Source organism: Cupressus sempervirens, unplaced genomic scaffold (genome assembly GCF_028749045.1).
Source record: "Cupressus sempervirens isolate cs-2001-9-10 unplaced genomic scaffold, ASM2874904v1 CseChr00s100103, whole genome shotgun sequence".
Lineage (NCBI taxonomy): Eukaryota > Viridiplantae > Streptophyta > Pinopsida > Cupressales > Cupressaceae > Cupressus > Cupressus sempervirens.
The window spans coordinates 644,531-659,861 of record NW_028322209.1 but is presented as its reverse complement, the minus strand read 5'-3'; the positions used below and the strand labels follow the sequence as shown (position 1 = coordinate 659,861).

At 37.1% G+C, this 15,331-nt stretch overlaps 1 pseudogene; it reads right to left on the bottom strand.

Moving 5' to 3' along the window:
- Positions 1–13,790: 13,790 nt before the first annotated feature.
- On the bottom strand, positions 13,791–14,552 carry LOC149527812 (uncharacterized; annotated as a pseudogene).
- Positions 14,553–15,331: the final 779 nt, after the last annotated feature.

The window sequence follows — 15,331 nt, the reverse complement described above, 5'->3', positions numbered from 1 at the left end:
TGATCTGAGGAAAATGATGCATACCATCATTAATCCCCTACCACTTGTTCATGATCAAGATAGAGAACATCGGGCAGGACATGAACATAGACCTAGGTCTAGGACCACTTTGAGGGATCAATATAGATCCATTATATCTTCTCAGATGAAGGACCTTCAGAGGTCCAAGATCAAGCCCTTTAATGGGCAAGGTTCTAGTTATGTAGCTGAGCAGTGGCTTATTGCCCTTGATAGGATTTTTTCTATGCAAGACTTTGATAGTAATGTCAAAGCAAGGTTTTCTTTTACCAACCTGGAGTTATTTGGGGTCACTTGGTGGAGAATTGATGAGAAGAAGTTGGGCTTAACCATGAACAATGTCACATGGGAGTTATTCTTGGAGAGCTTTCGTGAGCAATTCCTACCAGAGGAATGGAAGCAACATAGAGTAGATGAGTTCCATAACCTGAGACAGTACACTATGACTGTTATAGAGTATGAGCACAACTTCTTTGAGCTCATGCCCTTTTCGAGATTCAGTGACAACCCAACATAGTTGGCACAATATTTCATCAGAGGCTTGAAAAACTATTTAGTTGGGGGTATTAAGGTATTTGGGCCTAAAACCCTCAAGGATGTAGTACATCAAGCCATCCTTGTAGAGCAAAGTGTCAACCTTAGACAAGGGGGTGTTGTGGGAGCGGTTACAACAGTCGGAACTAAGGGCAACCACAACTCAGGTGGGAACAAGAAACCTCCTTTTCCTAAGGGAAATTAGTCTTAGCAAAAGTCAAAGTAGCAGAAGGGATCTTACCCTCAGGCACAGAGTGGTGGTGGTGGTTCTAACTTCAAGAGAAACCACAATGCTCGATGCATTAAATGATTTCAACATGCTCAGCCTACACAGAGCAACTAGTCTTTTTCTAGAAGAGATAGCCACCAATGATTGAAATACCACCTATAGGGAGAGGATCTGGAAGAGGCACATGATGCTATTCATGTGGATAGATTGATCACATTGTATCTCACTGTCCACAATGAGCACCTCAATATTTTGGGCCTAAGCCAACATCATCTGAGCCTACGGTCGGAGATGTAGGTAGAGCTCATAGAGTATTTGCGATGGTGGATCACCATTAGGTAGACCATTAAGGGATAATAGTTGAGACTATAGGAGCTATTTGAGGTACACCTCTCTCTATATTGTTTGATTTAGGTACCACAGATTCTTTTATTTCACCATCTCTAGTTGTTAAGTGTAAGCTAGAAGTAGTTATGCAAGATCATGGTTGGCAAGTGGAACTAGCCTCAAGTGCTAAAGATTCCATATATTCTATAGTTCATAAGTGTGGGCTTAGCATAGGAGGGTTTGAGACTTTAGTTGACCTTCAAGTTATTCCTTTTGGCTCCTACGATGTGGTCTTAGGTATGGATTGGCTGGGCTCTTATAGACCTAGTATAGATTGCAGGAAGAAAACCATTATGTATTAGGATGACCAAGGGAAGGATGTAGAGATTGTGGGGATACCGAGGCCTATATCTCTACGGATGATTTCTTCTATGCAATTGAAGTGGAGCTTTCATAAGGGATGTTAGGTATTTTCTATTATAGTAAATGAGCTAGATGAAGAAGATCCTATGAGGAAGACTCTAGATCACCCTATTTTATAGGAGTATATGGATGTCTTTTTGAGTGAGATTTCAGGCATGCCCCCAAAGAGAAGCATTGATTTTAGCATTGAGCTCACTCCAGGAGTGGAGCCTATCTCTAGAGCTCCTTACCATATGACCACTTAGAAATTGAGTGAGTTGCACCTACAACTAGAGGAACTTTTTGCCAAGGGTAGTATCCAACCTAGTGTGTCACCATGGGGAGCTCTAGTGCTCTTCGTGAAGAAGAAGGATGGTTCTTTGCCCCTTTGCATTGATTAAAAACAACTGAACATGGTGACAATAAAGAATAGGTATCGTTTACTAATAATTGATGATTTATTTGATCAAATCAAGGGAGCTACAGTGTTCTTCAAGATCGACTTTAAGTCAGGATACCATCAGCTTCACATCAAGGAAGCTAACATTCATAAGACCACTTTCTAAACTCACTATGGGCATTATGAGTTGATAGTGGTACCCTTTGGGCTAATGAATGATCCATCAATTTTCATGAGCTTGATGAATGGAGTGTTATGTCCTTGTCTTGATAGATTTGTACTTGTGTTCCTTGATGATATATTGATATGTTCTAAGTCCTTGAAGGAACATGAGGAACATCTGCATTTGGTTTTGTAGTGTTTGAGAGATAATCAACTTTATGCCAATGCGACAAAGTGTGATTTCTTTCAATTAGAGATATAGTATTTAGGGCACATCATATCAGGTGAGGGTATCTCTGTAGACCTCGTGAAAATCCAAGTAATAGTAGATTGTCCTGCACCCACTACTATGTCAGAGATTCATAGTTTCATGGGTCTATCTAGTTATTATCGTAGATTTGTCCAAAACTTCTCCAAAATAACACATCCTATCACTTCCCTTAAGAGGAAAGGAAAGAAGTTTCTATGGATGGAGAAATGTGACACTAATACATTTGGCATCGATTTGCGATGGCTATGTGTTGCAATTACGATAGCAATGTGTCACCATTGTGACAGTAATAGACGTCATTGTTTTTTAGTCACAAATTACGATGTCTATCCTATACCATCGCAATTACGACACCTATTCATCGCTATGCAACCACTTTATTGTGACATCAACCCCATTGCAATTCTTGTAACTAATGTCACAATTATGATGGACACCTTGGCAATTGCAACAGTAGTTGGCATCACCGCTACAACAACCCTGTCGCTAACATTACAATTGTGACGGACACCCTGGCAATTCCAATAGCAGTTGGCATCACCGCTACAGCAACCCCATCACAATGCTCGTGGCTGATGTCACAATTGTGACAGACACCCTGGCAATTGTGATAGTAGTTGGCAGTGTCACTACAGCAACCTCGTCGCAATGCTTGTGGCTAACATTGCAATTGCGACAGATACAAAGTAAAACAAAAAAAAAAATTGTTGGCTTCCAACTATGTCAAACCAAATCAAACCTCCTAAACCCTGCATAACTTCATTTGGTCACATCTTATATTTGAGCAGGATGGTGTCTTATTAGTGCTCCTTCCACTATTTCATGATATACTATTATCAGGCCATCCAATCAGCAATGGGACAAAGATGATTCCTAAATAATCAAATTAGCAATACTGTCGATCTGCATTGTATTTGGACACTTGGTTTGAGGTTCATCTCATCGATTTCCATTCATCATAGGATCTTTATCCGATTAGACCTCGATAGAAAACATTGATATTTCTTGAACCCCAAGCCCAAATCATGTAGGCTTTAATCTCCACATATCATAAAGCCTATATAAAGAGTTGGGCATCCCATAGCTAGAAGCTTCACCTGCATCAACTCTCGGATGGTGTGAGAATACTCAGCTCTGTATAGAGGCTTTATGATACGTGGAGATTGAAGCCTGGATGATTTGGGCTTGGGGCTCAGGAAATCTCAATGTTTTCTATCGAGGTCTAATCAGATAAAGATACTATGCTGAATGGGAATCGATGAGATGAACCTCAAACCAAGTGTCCAATGTAGATCGACTGTATTGCTAATTCGATTATTCAGGAATCATCTTTTTCCTATAGTCGATTGGATGACGTGATAATAATATATCATGAAATAATGGAAGGAGCACCAATACGACACCATCCGGCTCAAATATAAGATGTGACCAAATGAAGTTACATAGGGTTTAAGAGTCTTTATTTGGTTTGATCTTGGAGGTAGTTGAGAATGACATAGCTGGAAGCTTCACCTCCCTTGTCTCCTCCCGTTGCCTCACTCCTTCTCAGGCCTTAATATGTCATACTTATGTTGCTTAAATCATTGAGTACTAACAATTTTGCTAAAATTGATTCCTTACATTTCTCTTTTTAGAAGCTTTCTTATAAAGATAAACTATGATAGAAACAATCTCTTGAACATGCACATACTTTTCTGGCTATGGTGGACTAGGAATGTGCAATATATATTTTGTGCACTACAATATCATGTAGTGAAACCGATTATACAAATATAGAAGTAGTGAAACCATGGAAGAAAAAGCCAGTAAAATTGGGAAGGTTCAATGAAAATAAATATTATGAAGAAAGATTGCAATGATGTGGCATTAGATTGAATACATCGATATATGTAATTGGATCAAAAATATCTCTGGATATTAATGCTAGTAAAGCAGCATCATAAGTTTCTTAGATGTGTGTATTGATCTCATCATTTTTTATTTAATTAATGTTACACGAATGATTTGAACAAAAACTTACACAAAAACTTACTAGGAAAGATGCCTACTATGTAAATGTATTGCATGCATACACATATGAAGTTGCTACAGAGCGAAAGGCTACAAGTTTCCTCCCTCTAGTAACAAATGCTTAGCTATCCTTAATGCAAGATATTACCAACATGCATCAAGCAATTGTTTGTGTTCCACTAGCCATGGAGGTCATCTTGAGATGTCCTTGATACAATGGTTAAGATCGCTCAGAATTTAAAATCTTAAAAATAAAGTTGCTTACTCAATTGCATTAAGCGTTAAAGTGCCTAAACTTTTAGGCCATGTTTTACAATGTTGTAAATAATCTTGATCTAAGATGGAGTACTATCAAGCATGGGAATCGCATGAAACTGATTGTTAGTTTATAGACATACTTTAGTTATTTTGTATCATGTGCATGTGTGCTACCCATATTTTAATTCTCTTAGCAATGTAATGATGAGAACAATTCACTAACATGGGGAGTAAAACTTATAGAGAGAAATGACCCCTAACAGATATATACTACACCCAAGGCAAGGTCCCTAAAGATGGAAACTAGATATTTGAGACATACTACTTCAATTGGAAGTCTTCCAAATAGGGAAAAATGAAAATATATACTTAAGTATTATAAACAAGATAAAAGTTTCTCACACCTTGGTAAATTCTAATATAGATTGTACGAGGAAGATTTTGCAGGAGACAACTATTAATGTCAATTATTTACACCAAAGTTTAGGGAATGTGCATTATGTAGAAAATTCACGACTTCTTGAGTATAGTCAAAAAATCCTTATGTACGAATAAGAATAGCTAAAGATTTACTAAGCATTTGAGAGTCATTCAAAGTATTCCATACTTCAAAATTTCAATTAGAGAAGGAAAAAATGTTTAATACTTGATAAAGGTTGTGCTATAAATAATCAAACAGATACAATTGACAATTCTAAAAGATGAGATAGGTAAACATTCTGCCTTATGAATACAATATTTCCAGAGCTATATAATTAGATTGGAAATTTTTTTAAATAGTATACTTTTCTACTTGGATAAGGAAAATTGAGCATGAAGATTGTAAGAATTTGGCTTAGGCAAAAATTCACCCAAGAACTAAAGAACTCAACACAAGCACATAGTAGACCAAAATAGGCAGAGTATGATCAGAATGACGATATTCATTCAATAACTGGATACTAGAGTACACTAGGAGTGCCTGATTATAAAGGCCTCACAAGAGCTTCTATAATGTATAGAAGTTAGCACCATGACATGTCATACAACCAGGCCCATATCCACCAGATATGGATTATCCTCCATTAAACATGGGATTAAGTGCGATGATGTAAGGATAAGACTACAATGGTGTAGCACACAAATCAGTGGAGTAGACAACATGTGCTAAATGAGGAGTGTGAAAAACTATGTTGTCATCATAACAACTCAGTGAATGATGCATACTCCTGTGTTGTAGACACCATGTGCATAATTAGAGTTGCATAACTCAATGAGAGTTCACAAACTCCTAAGTGTCTCACCGAAAATAATAATAAAATAATGCAAAATAATTAAATAATGCATTAACCTAAGATAAACTTAAGTAACTGTAATAAGTAAATACTTATTTACACCAACACCCCCCCTTAAGTGTAGGTTAGGGGAATGCCCTTAAGCTTGTGCAATCTAGGATGAAATGCAAGATGGGTCCCGGCTACTAGGCCATTTTAGGTACCCATGTACATAATAATATGCAATCTCCCATAAAGTGAGGAAAGAGGGAAAACCTCATGGGAAAAACCCTGCCCCAAAAAGAGAGATAAAGAAGGATGCATTGATGGATGGAGTAATCAGGACCCCCCAATTATGACATACATCCAATATATACATAAGAGAATGATGAGAAGAGGTAGAGTGACAAGATGGACTCCACCCCTCAAAGAAGAATGCCGAACAGTGAATGCTCCAATGAAGAAGTTGTTCTAAGACTGCAGAATGGTGTTCCTCCCCTTAGGAAGAAACAATGCCAAGGGTAAAAATGAGATGCTTCCACTGTGCGTGGAAAGAATCCCATGAATAAGTGATGTCTCTGAAACCTGCTAAACTAGCTGAAGAACCTATCCCAAGGAACTGACTATCCCTGCAACTAATAAAGAACCTTGCTGCAACTGTTGATCATAAGTATCCACAATCACTTCAACTTATGATGATTGATCTTGTAGAGAATGAACAAGAGAGTTGGATGGAACCCTCATGACAACTGAAGAAGGATATTTTTCATCAAGAAGTAGAGGCAGATCATCAATACTATCCCCCAAATCTGTCATTGAACTTGTATCGGGAAGATGAGATGTACCCTATTGCTTTGGACCTATCACTGTGGCTATATATGCATGCAGACTGAACTAAAGAAGTGACCTCTCACTGTATCTATCAACAAAACTCCACGTATTTGAAGTTGTTGAAGCACTATCACTGGTATCACTATCAGTATTCACACTGTATGATGTGTGAAGAGGAGTAGAGGACAAGCTTGATGAACTTTCCTCAAAATGTACATCCTTCTCCACAAAAATTTGATGTGTCTCAAGATCTAGAAGTCTATATGCCTTCACACTGTCTTCATAACCAATGAAGGTACAAGGCTGAGATGATTGTGCCTTGCATCACTTGGAAGATTTGTTTGCCCAAGTAGGACAACCGAAGACTCTAAAGTGTGTCACAATAGGTTTTCTGCCGCACCAGGCCTCAAAAGGAGTTTTTCCATCTAAGGCAGGATGAGGAGAATGATTAAGAATGCAAGTGGCACTGGAGATTGCTTCAACTTCTAATGATGGATCTAGAGACTTGGCATGAATCATGCAACTTGCCATAGACTTTAGAGTTCTGATCCTCAATGCTGCAACGTCTGTCTTATGCGGACTAAATGCTGAAGGAATCTAAAGATCAATGCCCTTATGTCTGGAAAAGTCCTTAAGTCTTCTGTTCACATCCATGTTTCCATTATCCATGCAGAGTACTTTGATGGCCTTTCTAGATTTTCATTCTACATGAGCCTTGAAGTATAGAAATATGTCCAAAACTTCATCCTTACTATGCAGAAAGTAGACCCAAGTGAACCTTGAAAAGTCATCAAGGTAAGTATATAGCGACCCTGGTTATATGCAAAAGGACCTACTAATACCATGTGAACCATCTGTAGAACACTTGTTGCTCTAGAAGACTTCCCTCTTTGTAATTTCCCCTCTGGATGCATATCCATTGAATTTTTTGAACATTTACCCTTAGAAAAGTTGATTTGAGGTAGACCTTTCACCATGTGGTATGTGCAAAGTTGTTGAAGATAGCGGTAGTCAAGATGACCATACCGCTCATGCCATAATTGCATGCTTGAATGTGATTTTTTTAACAAGGCCATTGAGGGAGACTTGGGTACAAAATGCAAGAAAGAGTACAACCTCTTGTGATCATTCACTTTCCCCACTGCAACCAAGGAATCATCTTTAAGACTGCACTTTCACTGAGTCAGGAAGGAACTCAACTCTATGTCCATCTCCAAAGTGAGTGATTTGGTAGATTGAGAGGATATTCGAACTTAGGTTTGGAACATAGAGAACCTCTTAAAACTCTCCATTTTCCATTTCCACATTTCCTTTTCCTTCAACTTCCATTTTGTTGTCATTCCCCATGAAGATGTGTGTACCCTTGAGTGATTCAATGAAGAAAAATCCTCCTTTGAAGAACCCATATGATATGAGACACCGGAGTCAAATATCCATTCCTACAAAGAGTTTACATTTGCCATGAATGCTTGCCCTTTTCCCTTTGAATCTAAAGAAGATCCCTTCTCCTTGTAAGCATTAGGAAATGGAACATTATGTTTCTTCATGATGTTTGTTAATTCATCAATCTATTTGCGATAACACTCATGCTCTTCATGACCTAATTTCTTGCAATAAGCACACTTCTTTTTCTCCTTGTTGTTGTCCCCTTTCTTGTTGGAATTCAAGGACTTGCCTTATTGATTAGATTGAGGTGTTGTCTTTTCTGCATCCTCAGATTTACTCTTCCATTTCTTCTTACCCTTTCCTTTTTTTGAAGATTGTCTAGCTAAATGTTGAGAACCCTCATTGGCCACCAATGCTTTGGACTTAGGTGATTTGAGAATCCTCATTATTTTCAACTTCTTTTCTTCATCATCCAACAATTTTTCATATTCATCAAAAGTGACTTTCTTGTAGGCAGACCCTAAGGTAGTCTTTGAGGTGTTAAAAGAAGATACAAATGTGGAATATTCAGATGGAAGCTTGTTATGGATGAGATAGATCAGTCTGTCATCTTTTATAGAACTCCCACAATCAATAGGCTTTGTCCTTAATTCATTCACCTTAATGATGAAGTCCTATATTGAGTCATACGACTTAGGATCTAAGGAAACTAGCTCATCTTCAATCTTGAACACATCTTCTTCAGACACTTTACCATAAAGGCTTTTGAGGGTATCCCAAGCTTCCTTGGATGTAGTACCCAAACATATATCACCTAGGCCTTTCCTATCCATGGCTACCCAATCTAAAATTTCACTTGTTGATACATTACTACCTGCTGGTTTGGGAAGAGTACCATCTACATATTGTGAAACTCCATTATGCATTAAGTGATACAACATTTTGATTGACCACAAAGCATAGTTATGAGGAGTTAATTTAGGAAACTTAAAGTTGCCCATAATGTAGAAAATGAAAGAAAATTTAGAAAAGAGAGAACACAACACCAAGAATACCCCCCCTTTTCACTAAATCAAGAAACCCGCACAAAATAGATGCTTTAGGCACTTTATCAGTAGTGCGATTATACTGGACCACTTGCCAATTTTGGCCTTTGTGAACTTCTAATTTTGCTTGTTACAACCTCTTAATAGAGTACAAATTTGGAACTTTACAATGTACTACAATTCTGAAGCATTACAAAGCAAGGAAATTCCCTATATCCAAAAGTGACAATTTTATCCACACAACACTACAATTTGATGCTATATCTGAAAAGTAGACAAAAAAATACGCACTTTCAAAAAAAATGAAACCTATTTTCGACTCCAGATGTGCCCGTACGAAGCATTTGAAGTTGCAAAATGTATTATTTTCCAAGTACAATCGTCAAAAAATGCAATTTTTCAATAATACATGCACCTAAAACCAAAAAATAGCTGCACCACTAAAACATTTAGGAAATTTTACCCAATTTCAAAAAAAATTGCACTTGATTTGGAGTCCGAATGTGCGAGTTATGGCCTCTTGAAGTCAGATTACCAAAACCAAAATCAATTTGGTGAGGGGTTGCACCAGTAAAAGATGGGGTTAAATTTGACCATCATATGACCTTCACAACAGTTATAAAATGGCCTATTATGACATCTAGATGGGCATCAATTTTAGACTTGTGTATTGATGATGTCAGCAAAAAATTCGGCCACTAGATGACGTGGCAGATGACTTGGCGATCCATACCGTATGTAATCATATGCATAGTATGAAAAATGTTGATGTGTCTTGCCTGTGTATTAGTACATAAGCTGATGTGGCAAGGAGTTAGTGGATGACATGAGCGCTGATCAGGACTCTGACGTGTGCAAGAATTTGCATGGTGCATAGATACTGGGCCACGTGTCAGATGATGCGATCTGTATGTTTGCTAGGCACCGAGTGGGGAATGACATAGCAATTTGCGTAGGGAGTGGTGATTGCATATAGTCAATGCCTGCGTGGTAGATAGCTATTTGTCGCGTGTTTGCTATGTTGGCTAAAGAAATAGCAGTGATCGAACTATTGTCTAGACACCAAAAGCTTTATGCGCATCGGAGTTCGAAACTCTGCAGTTCCTAGAATCTGTAGAAAAGATCCCACATTCATGGGTAAAGTGCGAGATGCACTATTTAAATATAGAGTGCCGCAGTAAAAGGATTGAAAATGGGCTCGTTGGAGAGGGCAAATCATCTGCCAGAAATGATGAACCGATCAGTCTACACACTCAAAATTTGTAATGCTTGCCATCAGATTTGGAGGGTGGGCTAGCTTAAGGTCGGTGGTGCCAGATTTTGCAAAGATGCGGCCCGAGCTCTTGTAGAGGTGTTGTTAAATAATTAAAACCCTGCAAATAAATAATATATCCTCCAAAAATAGCAGGTTGGGGGTTGATAGCCTGTTTCTGCTACAAAAAATATTTTCGACCAAAAAAATAATTCAAAAATATTCGAATAATGGCAAAAAAGAGGAAAAAAATTCAGATCCAAAAAATCAATGAGATAGATCCGAAAATAATCATACCCACATTGCAAATCAGTGCCTTTGGGTGCAGGTTTGCAAAAAAAATTTGCCTCGCGATCAACTTTCACCCAATATAGGGGTAAAAGCACAAACCTGTGTCACCTTTTATGAAGAAATCTGATATCAAAATGCGACAGTTCAACATTAATGACAAAAAAATGGTATTTGTGTTTAGAATTTGAAAATGATGTAAACTAATGAGATGTGTAGAATTGGATGAAATTTACGCCTATCATTTTTTAAAAAAAAATTGAGTAAGAATTTATTCATTTCTTTTATTTTGAAGTCCCTTTTTTAACTATAAAAAATATAGGGTGTAGTTCTTGTCAAAAAAAAAAAAATGCAAATCATCTTTTTTTGTTTTGATTTGAAAATATCTTATAGATGATATGTATATCTAGTGCACAAAAAAAGAAATAATTATTTTTTCTCTATATTTTTTTTGTTATAAGTACTCAAACTCGACCTTCTCAGAAGCCAACAGTGTTTTCCTCCCGTCAAAAATTTCCAATCAAATCTACACCTTCTTGAGAAAAAATTACATCTTCATGAAGAGAACTCTCTCCTCTAGAGATAAATATAATTTTTTTGTTTTTTTAGTATGATTTACTATTTTTTTTTCCCTTTTTTAAGTGAGCATCTTTTGAAAAGTTGAAATATCGACTTATAATATTTTTAAATTCTAACATATTATAACTAATCAAAACACTCAAAAATTTATATAATGATGATATTGAATCTAAGATCTATAAAAGGGTATTTTTAGTTTTTCAATAAAATTGAGTTTTGATAGAGAAATGAAATTTGACCAAAATAGGTTTTGATATCACAAATGGTGACACAGATCTGTACATTTACCCATAGGTGAATTTATAGTCAATCTTCACCGAATTAGCACTCCGGATGCAACAAAGAGGTTAGATTTGGCTCTAGACGCTCCCAATTTTTGTGGATCCTTCAGAATTGAGGTGTTGAATCATGAATGGTCTCGAATAGCTACGTGATGAGAATCCTCCTCAGCTCTGATACCATGTAAGAATTTGGCTTAGGCTAGAATTTACCCAAGAACTAAAAAACTCAACACAAGCACACAGTAGACCAAAATAGGCAGAGTATGATCAGAATGATGATATTCATTCAATAATTGAATACCAGAGTACACTAGGAGTGCCTGATTATGAAAGCCTCAAGAGAGCTTCTAGAATGCATAGAAGCCAGATATGGATTATCCTCCATTACGCACGGAATTAAGTGCAATGATGTGAAGATAAGACTACAATGGTGTAGCACGCAAATCTGTTAGAAGTTGTAATCTTTCCTTGGTGTGTTTATAAACCAAGGTTAGATATCCTTTCTTTATTGTTATAATATCTTAGGATATAAGACAAGGTATCCTAATATTTTTTTTTTTTTTCTTTTTTCCACTACATCTTATTTTGTCCTCTAGTGGAATATGTGAGGACAAATATTTATTGTAATTTGTATTTTAGATTATTCCTCCTTAAGAGGAATCTCACACTTGGCCTCACACACTTATGAATGGTGGCATTCATAGACATGGGAGTTACATTCTAACTCCTCTCTCTCATCTCTATTTAAGAGATGACCCTCCTCTCTCATTTCTAATGATGTCTCTTCCTCTTCTCAATTATTGTATGAGTGATTGCTCTCTCTCTCTCTCTCTCTCTCTCTCTCTCTTTAGGTTTTTCATGCCTCATTCATAATGTCACAAGGGGTTTTCTTTGCTTTCCCCTTTTCAAATATCTTGTCTCATGGTGTTCGAGCTTGAAGCTTTCTCTCTCCTATCTTATGGTAATATCTTTTCATGCATTAACTCACTTAGATTCTTTCCTGGTATTGCTTATTTTGCATATTTCTTTTTCAATTTCTAACATGGTATCAGAGCATAGGTACTAATCCTTGTTTCGAGTTTATGTGAAGGTTACAATATTTTTGGAGATGATTTGTTGAAAGGAGAAGAGAAACAAAGCTTCATTCCTATTTTTTCTGTGTTATAGTTTTTTTTTGTTTTTTTGTTTTTTGTAACCCTCTTTGGAAGGCTAGCCACCAAAGAGTAACTTAGTTTATCATCGAACCATTTTTTCTCTCTTGTTTTGGAAGGCTTGCCACCAAAACAAAGAGAAAAGTTTCTCTACCTTTCATTGATCTAACATTGTTATTTGCAAATTTTTTCTTTCTTTTTCTTACAAATTTTCTGAATCTAATCTATTTAGATGCAGGGTTTGAAATTATAACTTTTAAAAAAAAATCTTTTTTCCTATGCATGTATTACTTCCCCTTGACTTGTCTTCTGCGTCGAGGGAGATACCATAATCTGCACTGGCAGCACGTCTGAATTTATCAGCAGCAAGAAGAAATTTTCCGTTCTCAGTAAGAGTTGGAGTCAAGCCCAAATATAAATGGTAAGTACATATAGCCCTATTTTGCTTTATATAACGGGCTACTTTAGAGAAAGAGGAAAAGTGAGCTTTCTGTAGAGTTGAGGCATCTTATCAATGTACTTGGCAATGAGGCACAAGCTTTGACAAACCCCAGCGCAGGCAACGACATGCTTTCTGGCAGGCCAAGTGCCCTCGCTCTCCTCGATCCTCATTATCACATCTCTCAGAAGCTCGGATGGCATGTTTGCCCACGGGCTCTACTGCAAAACTGCTCGACAAATCTTCCTTTCGATAGTCTCGCGCTCTCTGCCTGGAAAACCATGAGTTATTCTACGTGGTCACTAAGAGTTAACCCTAGTAGCGGTAATCTTCATCCTACAGAGGGATATATAGTTAGCGGGCCAATTAGTGGTATTTTTGAATCTGCCTTTGTGGCCCATTATGCCCCCAAGGAGCACGCTCTGGAGATACAAACAGAAGTACCATTGAATTTATGGGCCGAATTGAGTAGGGGATTACCTGAAAACAGTAGTATTCTTATAATTAACTGTCATACATGGTGCTCTGCGATCGGCATCTGAGGCTGTGGGAAAACTTCCTGTCCTAACCCCTATGTGAAATGCTTCCAATACCATCAATCACGTTTGCATTTTGGTTTAAAATTATGTAAATAATCTCTGGCTGACACCATTCACATTGACCCCACAAGCAACTAGCGCTTCAAATAACCATTAGTACTTGAAGGTGCAGCACCCTTGTTAGATTCCATCGTCTTGACTTTGAAGTATAGTTGTAATGTAAACATTTTTGTGTCTAGATCCCAGTGAGAAAAGAATTTAGAAGTTGCCTTGTCTATCTCTGTACTCGAAACCTTGAACGCAATAATCTCATATGGCTCTGCTGCAAATAGAAGATATTGGTATCGTTTATCCCATGATTGAATCCTTTGCTCAAATGAACACATAAAACAGTGCCTTGGTTTAGAGCCTTCCTCTATTTCTGGATATTCAATCTGGAAAAGAAGTGAGTGTTGCTTTATCTCTGGGTCAAATTGCTTAGTAAACCTGTAACCAGGCATACCAATTTTAACTGATTTCTTTGGGGCATCTTTCATTCTATTTGGTTGTGGTTGGGCTGGAGCATCTTTTGCTTTAAGAGCTGCACGCTTTGCTAAATTTGTCTGATGTATCATTCCTTGAGTATGTGCCAAATAATTTCCTTCATTATTGTGTAGGGTCAAACATAGTTTGCATTCATAACTACCAAGATGATTTTGCATAAAGTATGGATCTTTTGCGAGATCGATGGTCTTGAGGGCGAGACGCCCGAGACGTTCCCTTCTATGGATAGCTTCATTCTGTGCAGAAGCAGCACCTCCACTCCCTAGTTTCGAACCCCACTCTCTGTCCATGCCTGCTCGGGAATTCTCCCTCCCTCTCTTAAGCTTCAATATCTGGGAAGAGGAGCCTATTTACCTCCATGCTTTTCACTAGAACAACCTTTTACCATGCCTCCCAAGTCAATTAAAATTTATCAAACCAACCTGTATCCTAAATTAATACTACATCTCTTGTAAAATAACTTCAATGCTTCCACTTTACCCAATTTCTCCTGCACAACCCAACTTTGAACCAAATTCGAAGATAGAAGATGTACGGCTTCTTAAATCGGCCACAGAACCATATATTAGAAGCATAACCTGCTTGCCCTGAAACTAAAATTTTCATATCATTTCTCTGTGTGTGGAATCTAGTTGTTCATTATTACTTCTTCAACCGCTTCTAGCCTTGTAATCAGTTTATTCTTTTTTTAACTCTGGCTAATATTCTTTCTTGACAATTCTAGCAATAGTTTTTAATATATAATATATTATATACTCATTTCAACTTATTTTTTTGTCGAAGTCTCAGTTGATTCTGAAGAAGCTCACCCAATCATTATATGCATAGCATTCTTCTTTTCTTGACCAATTATTCTTTCTGAGAGTCTAAAAGTAACAGTTTTTTCGAAATTTAATTTCCATTTATTTCAGCATTTATCTTCTTTTGTATAACTTAATTTTCTTTCTTAAAGAAAATCACGTGGAATTATTTATTTATTCACTCCCTATTCAAAAAAATTTAAATCTAGTATAACCATTTAAAGACGAGCAAATATTATTATAAACTTAAGAAATCTTCACTTTCTTTTATTTTAGGGCAACGCACGATTCATTTTAAAAATAGATTTTGAGAGAAAATTTTAAAATTTCAA